This window comes from Ursus maritimus, unplaced genomic scaffold, assembly GCF_017311325.1.
Source record: "Ursus maritimus isolate PB19 unplaced genomic scaffold, ASM1731132v1 scaffold_10, whole genome shotgun sequence".
NCBI lineage: Eukaryota > Metazoa > Chordata > Mammalia > Carnivora > Ursidae > Ursus > Ursus maritimus.
In genome coordinates, this window is record NW_024423344.1 from 47,607,566 (window position 1) to 47,618,564 (window position 10,999).

The window sequence follows — 10,999 nt, forward strand, 5'->3', positions numbered from 1 at the left end:
GTTCTCTGCGGACTTCTTGCTGGCAGGGTGTTTAGGCTTATAAGATATTGACACCGTCATTGTAAAAACATCAATTCATCAACTACCAAAAAAAAAAAAAAAAAAAAAAGATTTGATGATGTTTCTTTACATGTATTTTTTTCCACACAATGTGGTGGTTTTAAAAAGTCATTGAAGTGCACAAACCATATGTAGTTGATTTCAGATTAATCCATGTGTGATTTACCTAAGGCAGAATGTGAATCCCAGCTTTGCTTCACCCAGTTGCATAGTCTGGTTACGGCTCATCTTTCTACCCCATCGATTTACACCGAGAAATGAACATTAATTTTTAAAAATTGAATAAACAAGCCATAATGAGAAAGGTAAATACCAACTGCATTTGTATTTCACACTCAAATATTACTGAGTCATTAGTGTAAGAGCTTGCACCTGTGAACCGAAAGTCCTCAACTGATTCTGGGTCTCATCACTTGAGGGAGTGACCCTTGACAGCTCGCCTCATTTTTCTTGGTTTCAGTTTTCCTCCCTGTACAACTGGGGAGGTACCTTCTTCACAAGGATGTGAAGAACTAACAAGGTCATACATACCTTCCCCTCTAAGGCTGTGAAACTATGCGATTTGGCAAGAATTGTGTCCGAACACTTCTCAGGTGTCCCACCAGTGCCTCAGTTACCACCCAAAACACAAGTCCTCACAACTTTTTGAAGGAAAAATGAAAGCAACTTCCAAATTGCCTAGCACATACCCACACATAGCAGGTGCCCTATAATTATTTATTTTCCTTATATATTAGCTTTGTTATTAGCTTCTTTAATACAAATAACTTATTTTTTGTTTACTATTAAAATAGAGCTACAAGAATAGTAGAGCTGTTTGTAAAGAAAAATCATCTAAAGGAATGTATGAGATTTCTACATATTAGTTGACTAAGATGTTTGCGCCCAGTTAACTCAATTAGCAAAGATTAGTAGTTTCCTAGATTTGGGATACATCTGTTTTAACTGACCTATCTTTCAAGTTAGAATACATATAAAGTTCAAATAATTTAAACTATATCTATGACTTAAAACAAGTTTATTCTTAAAAAAAATAGACTCTTAATAAAGAACTTTTCTTTCCTTCCTTCCCTTCTTCCTCTTTTCCTCCTCCTTCTCTTTCTCCCTTTTTAAGATAGGGACAAATTGTGGATAATTTATCCACAAAGACGTAGGTCTCCCAGTTCTGTATTTTTATCCAGTTTACAAATTAACCTTTTTGAACCTTTTACACAAAATTCAAATACAAATTCCATTCTTAATTTCAGCTAAAAATGGCCATGGCAAATGAAGGAACAGAACAAAAACCTTCCTCAAGACAACACTAAACATCACTACCTCGTTTTTAAACGGACATTTATTAACCCTTTACTATGTGCCACACCAGTGCTGGTCAAAGCATTTTGCATACAGTTTATTTACTCTTGCAAGAATTCTATGAGCTTCTACTATTGTTTTTACTTCCACAGGGTGGCCCTTGTCAAACTATTTTAAGTTGCAAGCCCCACAAGCACTCCTGGTCCCCTTTCCTTTTATCTTTCTCTGTACACCACTCAACACCATCGAATATACTATACATTTTGCTTCTTGCTTTATTGTCATTGCTTACTTCTATGTATCCCTCCGCAGCCTACCTCCACGAGATTGGGATTTCCAAAGTGCAGAGGATTTTTCTCTGGTGTTCGCGGCTGCAGCCCTGTCATGAGGTAGGCGCTCAATAAATACTTAAAAAGGAACACAATTCCCATAGCACAGATTAGGACTCTGAGGCACCTGGTGCTTTCATATTTTTTTTTTTTTACGATTTATTTATTTATTTGAGAGAGAGAGGAGAGCATGCACACGCACGAGCAGGGGGAGGGAGGGCAGAGAGGGAGAAACTGAAGCGGACTCCCGCAGAGCACGGAGCCTGAGGCAAGGCTCCATCTCAGGACCCTGAGATCAAACCTGAGCCAAAATCAAGAGTTGGTGGGTTAACCGACTGAGCCTCCCAGGTGCCCCATCATTTTATCTTCAAAACAACAATTACAAGGATTTTGTACCATCTGTCATCAATTGTTATGCTATAAATCATGTCTATGTAGTTCATTAGCATGCAAGGGCTTGATACCTTCCGCAGACCCAGCGGCTAAAAATGGGTCTCCGGACTCAACTGGTTGTTGTAAAATCACCAGAGGATAGAGAGCTTCTTTGAAAATGAGAACGAAACCACGGCAAAAAACATTGAATACATGGCCATTGGCTATTGCTACTATATCGACACATTTGTATATTACTTGTATTTAAATAAAACACTGATTGCTTAACTAAAATATGGCGTCACACCTTCATATTTCTTTCACACCAATCACTGACTATTTGTTGTACGTAAGGAATGCTTTAGTCTTGGGAACTAAGCAGTGTAACATGGGGGAATAAATGTATGGCTGAACACTATCTATATTTTAACTACTGAGAGAGAAAAATTAGATGGAATCATAATATTTTCATCCTCACGTTATGCCTGGAACTTTTATGCCTAAGTATTAAGATGATAGGTGCTATAGAAAAGGTAAATAAATACAACAGAGGAAGTCTATTTAGTTATTTTAGAGCTGTTGTATTGAAATACTGCCTTGTTTACAATTTTCAACTCCACAAATCCTCATCAATTATTAAATATTTTCCTCATTGAATTAAGCAGGGCAACTGTATTTTCTCAGGAGAAAACATCAGGTGAAACATAAGGCTTACTTTTAACATATAAAAATGTTCCTATATGAATGAAATTCTATAGCTTTATTACACTACTCATCCCACCCCCACCCTAAGCAGAAAGTATACATTCCATTTATTACATAAAAGGACAAAGAATTTAAATCCGTTCTTTATTTCTTTGAAACTGGAAGCAGTTCTTTCTTATTGAATGACAGAATAAAATATTTCATAGAACTTAACCACTGTGTTCTAGGCATTGTGCTTGGTACTGTCCTGGCTGACCCCAGAAAGGCTACAATGAAGATAAGCATATAGGCAGAAGTCAGGGAGAGGAAGTGACTGTCACATCTTACAGTGCAAAATGGTACATGGTCCTTCACCATCACTTATTTTTCAATGGGATGGCTATATTAACATCTCCTTTATTCATTTACCAAAATTACCCATTAAAAAGTTTGGTTGAGTAGTGTTCTATAATGATACAATTTGCTATTCGCATGCTTCTTTGTTTCATTACGAGTTATGCTCATTGTTTATATGGCTTTTTGCCGCTAGAACTGTTATCCACATGCATGAGTTCACTGGGCAGCCGCCTAGACAAGAAACATATGGCTGGGTCTGCTGCGAAAATCTAGACGCGCACCACACGTAATCCTATCCTTCTTCATGCACGTGTATTGACTTGTGTCCATTCGTGCACATCGACATTTGGGACCTGTATTTCTTACTAATGAAAATATTTATAGAATCTAACCCCCCAAATACTTATAAATATCACTTTTATTTACTAACATGTAATCAAGCTACAAAGAAATATTATGCCATTTTATCTAGATGCATCAAAGTTAGAAAGGAGATAGGCAGTCCTCTATGGATTTGGCAATAAACCCTGGACTTCAGGTTTTTAGCTCCTATTTCTGAACCTAGTCTTGGATCAGGTTCCAAGGTTCACAGCAGACATATTCAAGCACATTTAAAGCTATATTCAAAGTGTATTTCTTATTCTTAGCATCACAAAGTCTAAGAATTATCTTCTTACAGCAAGCAAGCAAACTTAATTCTTTCAAATTTCAAATCTAAAGGGAGGCTTTAGTTTTAACTTAAACATGTTTGTTTGTTTGTTTGTTTGTTTAAAAAAAAACAATTGCTGTAATTATCTTGAAATTTTGTCAAGGTAGCATACTTTGAAAATTGTTAGGGCCAGATCTTAGAGTGAGTGTAAAGCAGGTACTTTAAAGGACATGAATTGCTAGCAAAGCACATCTAACTTAAAGGGGGGAAAGTTTAAATGGTCAGAGACCTTTGAATAAAAAAGCACATTAAACGAACATCTTAACCATGGAGTTATAAATATGTCAGAAACAGGCTTTGCTGCTGCTCCGGGAGTGGAATGATTTTGCCATGTTGTTGACCTTTTACTAAAACCAGTTAACCCTTTAGTAACCTTTATTTTCCCATCAGGAGCAATACCTGCTTGGAAAGGAAATGTGAGACCGCAAATCTAAAAGAATATTATTTTGTTACTATTATTATCCCCAACAGAAAAGCCATTTCTTTCTGCAAGAATGCAGCACAAGTTTGCTAAACCTCTGATGTAGACTGTCATCAGAATCGCAGGGAGAAAACAGATGAAGAAAATTGGTGAGGAGCAGTGGGTTCGCTTTGTACTTTCAAGAACCAAATCTATCTGTATCAAATGTTTTCTTTTAAAAACATTCTTAATTTAATTCCTTTTCCCACACCGTTAATAAAGAACCAACACTGATCTTTACAATTTCATAGGACTTTTAATTTAGAGAAGTGCTCCCTATCAGTGCCTGCATTCTCTTGTTACAGTCCGCATGTAAAAAATCAATGTGCTAAGTGCTTGATGTGTTTTATCTCATTTAATCCTCACAATAGCCAGTGAGGTAGGTGATATCTTCTCTGTTTTTCAAAAAAGAAAACCGAGATCCGTGGAGTTAACCTGTTTCCAAGGTGACCCGGGTAGTAGGAAATGAAGCTGAGATTGGCTCCTATGTTAATGGACTTCAGGTAAGTACTCTTAATCACTGTGTATTCTGTACCCACAACTGGGGAAGGAAATGTCTTAGTGGACATTTAGATACTGAGTGTGGAAGACTTGCCAGGATCTCCCAGCCTGTGCATGTCAGGTTTGAGTTCCTGGATCTGAGCACATTGTTCTTCCCATGGGACTGAATTGTTATGAAGGTTTCTTTTTCTTTCTTTCTTTTTTTTTTTTTTTAAGATTTTTATTTATTTGACACAGAGACAGCCAGTGAGAGAGAGACAAGCAGGGGGAGTGGGAGAAGAAGAAGCAGGCTCCCAGCAGAGGAGCCCGATGTGGGGCCCGATGTGGGGCTCGATATGGGGCTCGATCCCAGGACCCTGGGATCACGCCCTGAGCCGAAGGCAGATGCTTAACGACTGAGCCACCCAGGCGCCCCTCTTATGAAGGTTTCTTATAACCCCATTATGGTTCATGAATGAGGCGCTTCAGAAAAAAACTCGTGAGCTCTTTCCTAATTGTTTACCTAGAGAGTTAAGTTTTGCATCTAGTTCAGAAGTTGCCCCTTGTAGATGGATAGGGGTGACTTCAAGAGCTTCTCTTGGGTACTGGTGAGCACCTTTGGTGGTACCATAGTTGTGGCAGTGATTTTCCCAACCGAAGTCCATGGAACAGTGTTCTGGAGGGTGCTAATAGGTGGTGCTACACTAAGAGTTCTGTGCTCTCAAACAGTTGGAAAAACCTGGTTATACAATGTTAAGCATCGTTCCTTGAGGAGGATGCTGTAGCAGCTGGTAACCTCTTCATCGACTCTAGAAGAGAGCCAACATGGTATACAAGGGTTCCCCAAATGATTTAATCCAACACATTTTTTCAAATACATTTTTTAATAATCTGAGAATATTTTCCCAAGAAATAGGAGCCCCCAAATACTCATTTGGGATATAAGCGCTGCCCAGTTACCTTAGGACATTTCCTTTCTTTTTTTTTTTAAAGATTTATTTATTTATTAGAGAGAGACAGCCAGCGAGAGAGGGAACACAAGCAGGGGGAGTGGGAGAGGAAGAAGCAGGCTCATAGCGGAGGAGCCTGATGTGGGGCTCGATCCCATAACGCCGGGATCACGCCCTGAGCCGAAGGCAGACGCTTAACCACTGTGCCACCCAGGCGCCCCACCTTAGGACATTTCCTGACCCATTGACTCTTCTATACCTGTCTCACCTCACACTTCCAAACCTCATCTTCCATCCTCACTGTCTGGTGATAGCCTTCCTTCCCATTTCCCTGAGAGAACAGAAACCCTCAAGAGCGGATTTTCCACATATATGCTTTCACACCCCAGTTACCCATCTTTTTACAGCTCCACCTTTCCTCATGATACCATGAATAAGCCACCAATTCTCCCCTCTAAAGCCAGCTCCTGCTTCCAGCATTACATCCCTGTCTTCCCACCCCATCATGGCTATTGCTCTAGGAATTTTCTCACTTCTGCATTGCCAGGTTTTCCTCCTCCACTGAATCGTGACCTTCAGCACACAACATCCGGTCATTTACCAAGTCTTAGAAAAAAAGTTTAAAAATCATTCTCCTGACCACACAGTGTCCTCCAGCTCCTGCCCCATATCTATTCTCAGGATAACAAAAGTCTGCTGAGAAGTGTCCTGTTTTTCCTGTACTCCATTTCTCTTCTCCCATACTCTTGAAACCAGTTCAGACTTCCATCCCCACCACTCTACTAAAACTACACTTGTGAGGGTCAACAAAAATTAAATCTAGGGTTTAAACCTAGTGGCAAGGGACTCCTGGGTGGCTCAGTTGGTTAAGCATCTGCCTTCCGCTCAGGTCATGATCCCAGGGTCCTGGGATCTCGTTCCTCATCAGGCTCCCTGCTCAGCAGGAAGTCTGCTTCTCTCTCTGTCTGCCGCTATCTATACAGTGATAGCTCTCAAATGTGTATCTTAAGGGGCCCCTAAGTCCAGATTGATATATTCTACTGTCTATGCTATAGCTAAACTCATATGCATATAGACATCTAAAATTAAGTTGTCTAAAACTAAGCTCCAGATTTTACCTGTCCCCACCCTAGCCCTACATCTATTCCTTACAGTCTTCTTCATGTCAGTCAACAGCAATTACTTCTTTATCGTCACTGTTAGGGTAAAAACCTTAGTATCATTCTTGACTCACTGTCTCAGAGTTGGCATATGGTCAGTCAGAAATTCCTATTGACTCTACTTTCAGATTAGATCCAGAATCAGTATTCTCTCACCACCTCCACTGGTACTACCCTTCATCTTTTACCTGGATTATTATTTTTTTTAAAGATTTTATTTATGTATTTATTTATTTGACAGACACACAGAGAAAGAGAGCACAAGCAGGTGGAGTGGCAGGCAAAGGGAGAAGCAGTCTCTCCTCTAAGCAAGGAGCCCAATGCGGGACTCAATCCCAGGACCCTGGGATCATGACCCTAGTCAAAGGCAGACACTTAACTGACTGAGCCACCCAGGCACCCCTTTTACCCGGATTATTGCAGAAGCCTCCAACACTGACTCCCTGCTTCTATCTTTCCCTCCTTACACACATGCCTCAGGACACTATCCAGAAGGAACCTCTTAAAACGTAAGTCAGATCTGATCTCATCACTCCTCGGCTCAGTGCCCCCACAATGGTGTACCACTCACTCTTTATAAGCAAAGCCTTCACAGAGACTTCTAAAAAGTATGTTGGGGTGACCTGCTCCCTTCTCCACATCCCATCTTTCACTCTTTTCCCTCACAGTTTTCTCCCCACTCTGGTCTCCTTGCTGTTCCTGAACACACCAGGCCATTCTGCCCCAGGGCTATGCACTTGCTACTTCCTTTGCCTCATAGGGTCGGCCCTTAGATCTGCGCCTGTGCATATCCTGGCCTCTGGTTGTCTGCTCACCTAGTCAATGAGGCCTTCCCCCTTAAAACCTTTTTAAGAGGGAAAAATAGCAACTTCTTCTCTACCTTGTCCCATCTCCCTTCTCTGGCTTACTTTTCTCCATATGTTAACATCAACAGTAAACATTATTTATTTATTTTTTATTTTCTATCTCCCCCGGTTAGGTTGTAATCTCAGTAAGGACAGATCTTTTTTCCTCTTTTGTTAGCTAACTCTTCATTGCCTAGAAGAGTGCCTGGAATATAGTTGGCATTCGATAACTATTTACTGAATTCATCACTGAATGAATTAATTAATACCTCTCTAATAAATGGCAAAGTATTTTTCTACCCAAATATCATCATACATGAAAAGGCTAATACTCATATGTTGAACATCGGTGTCTTTAATAAGAAAGCTTTGTTTTCATGAATTAAAAAACAAAATTCCTATGAGCATTATTAATCAGTTATAATATAATAAAATAGTAGTGCTTGTTCCTGGTTACTAATTTTAGGATGTATAATAGGTGATGAGTTTATTTACAATTAGTGATATGAATATTAACTCATTTAGGCATTTTGCAAGTGTGGATAGGGAATTAGTTTAGATCTGAGGGAAGACTAAAGACTAAAGATTAGTAGTTCTAAAAAATAGGTCTTGAGAGCATGAAAAAAGTGGTACTTTGGGGTATTTTCATATCACCACTTACATTTAAAATTATAATTCCAACTGGGTAAAAAAAAAATGTGATAAGGCATTTACAGTCAAACCTGCCCCAAACTAAGAAGAATCCTCAAATGGAGGAGAAAGTCAAAGGAAACAGTACGAAATTCTGACCAGGAAATGAATGAGGCTCATAAGGACACGAGTCAGGAAGCAGACCACAGAAGTAACCCATTCGGGTGAGTCTCGGAGTCACTGGGGCAATGACGTGAAGAATAAAGACAGCTCGTTATGTGCTAATAAAAGTAACCAACTCAAAATATGAGGACTAAAAAAATCATCTGGAATGAACTTGCAATGCTATAAGAACGCATGTTCAAAAGGAAAGGATGAGGTAGTAGATACAAAGTGAAGAATGGTGGCACCCTAGAGAATAAAAACAGGCAGCTCATAATGGAAGAGTGTTTCATTTTTGACAGCATTTTCCAAGAAAGAGGGTGGCCTGACTTTGGAATATAAATAGATGTCCTGGTACAGTCCTTTAATGGAGAGAAAAGCAGTCCACTGAGCTCCTACAATGTGATGAAAATAGCTTGCAAGACCACCCAACACATTTACTCTGATCCCAGACTTCCCAAGCCATTTTTAAAAATTTGGTTTCTCAATACAGGCTGGTTGGCAGGAATATTAAGCTAAGTTTCTCATTATTAATTATTTAAATGTCATCCTAATACAAATAATTCATGTGTGACTTAGGGGCCAGATGAGCTTGTTTTCCTTTCCAGGCAAAATTACGAACTAAATAAATTCTTCTAGAATGCTCCCTTATCGAACATTAGTCTTTTACTCCATCACATTCCCATAATTGTATTACCTCTCTAAGAGCCAAGGATTTTATTTGCCAGTACTTCTGTGCCACCTGATGAAATAACAGGACATTTTAAAGATGTTTGCTTTCATGGAAGGGTTTTAAGACTTAAAAGTTGATCAAACCAAAGCATAACGTTCTGGTAAAAGTGGAAAGATGTAATACTATAATAATAATTAGTAGCTATCATTTGTTAAATGTTTGTTATATACCTGTTACTCTTAACAAATATATTGGGCTTAATTTTCACATAGTCACAAAATTTGGGTGTTAAAGATGAAAGTACTTTTTTCCCAGGATAACTGAAACTACTTAAGAATTTCCAGTCTCTCTGATGGTAGAAATTTCTGTATTGCCAATTCAAGTTTACTTCATAATTTCCTGAACTCACTGTGGTCAATATAAGGTTTCAAATCAGTTTATGATTCTCCCTTATTTTCTATTTGAAACCAGGAGTTGAACTAAAACCCTGGTCAGAAAGGGGTTCAGGGAGGGATTAGTAAAAATATTGTCTCTGCTAGGGATGGGTCATCTGATCCTGGTGTTATCCTCTGTGCAATTTATAGCTGGTCCTGCCTGAACTGCATACCTGGTCCATACACCATTAAATCCATACCCCTCCAGTGGCCTCAAGCTGTCAGACCATGCTTTCTTTATCTTCTTTGTTCCAAACGTGAAGTCTCCTTTGATTTACCTGTTCTCTCAGTGCAGCCTCCAATATCTTTCTCCACACCACACTGAGGTCAAAAGCTCGAAAGCTCAAAAGCTCAGAGACCTCTGTTAGTTAACAGCATTTGTGTCAATGTTGGATTTAAACCTTTTCTAGAACATCTGCAGTGCTGTGGGCTTTACCTGGGGAAGCCAAGCTATTACCCTTTTGTTCTAGAATCTCCCTGAACCTGTTGCCCACCATCTTGGGTTTCTAGACATGACCCTTGTGTATTTACTTTCCTGCTTGCCTACTCTAGATTTTTAAACTTCTACTTTCAAACTTAAAATGAAATGATGACTTTTTTGTTGTTCTAAATTGGATCTGACCCCGTCCTGAAGCAATGATTATTATTTACTCAGTAAATAGAGTTTTGAAAACATTAAGAACTTAAGAATGATTGCAAAAATAAATTGCATGGGTTAATTTTCAAAAATATTATCTTCTTTCTTTTATCCTCCTAATAAATATTTGCATCCCTGGCGGAAAAATACTTTGCCAAGAGTATCACAGCTAAGTCCCTGTTCAAATTTTGTTCACCCACGACTTACTTCCCAGAGTTTCTGAGATTATGGAGTTACATGTGCATCATGGGTGAAGTTGTCACGTGTTTCTATTATAGGATTATCACTGCTCTCTCAAAGATTTCTCTTTGCTCACTTTCCTCTCCTACGTAGACTATACTACAGAAGGAGCTACCCTGAAGTTGGGCTAACTAAGGATAGGTCTTTGCTTAGGGTTGTAGGAAATGATGTATGGAAAACCACTCTAAACCTCTTGGGATGTCCACTGGTTCCCAGCAATAGTGACTGTCGTATCAACTGTGTCCTGGCAGTCTGGCTAAAGGATGATAGGTACTGACCAGTCCTTGGCTCTTGCATCATCATGGTGTTCTTTATTCTGCAGGGTCTCAGGTCCTCCCTAGTCTATTTAGCTTCTACAACACTAGATATGGGTACTTCTCACAGCTTGAACATGGGATCTTATTTCTTCTTCCAAATCAAACTCTTTAAATATACTGCCACCCCTACCTTTATGGCTTAAGCTGGTACCCCTGGAATCGACCTTCCCTCCATGAGTAGGAGATTTATTTCTTTGGCAGTTC

At 39.3% G+C, this 10,999-nt stretch overlaps 1 long non-coding RNA gene across 1 annotated transcript; it reads left to right on the forward strand.

Moving 5' to 3' along the window:
• The first annotated feature begins 1,666 nt into the window (after positions 1-1,666).
• On the forward strand, positions 1,667-4,963 carry LOC103659162. Its single transcript, XR_567416.1, has 3 exons — positions 1,667-1,745; positions 4,279-4,377; positions 4,679-4,963. It is a non-coding gene; the product is annotated as an uncharacterized LOC103659162 (long non-coding RNA).
• Positions 4,964-10,999: the final 6,036 nt, after the last annotated feature.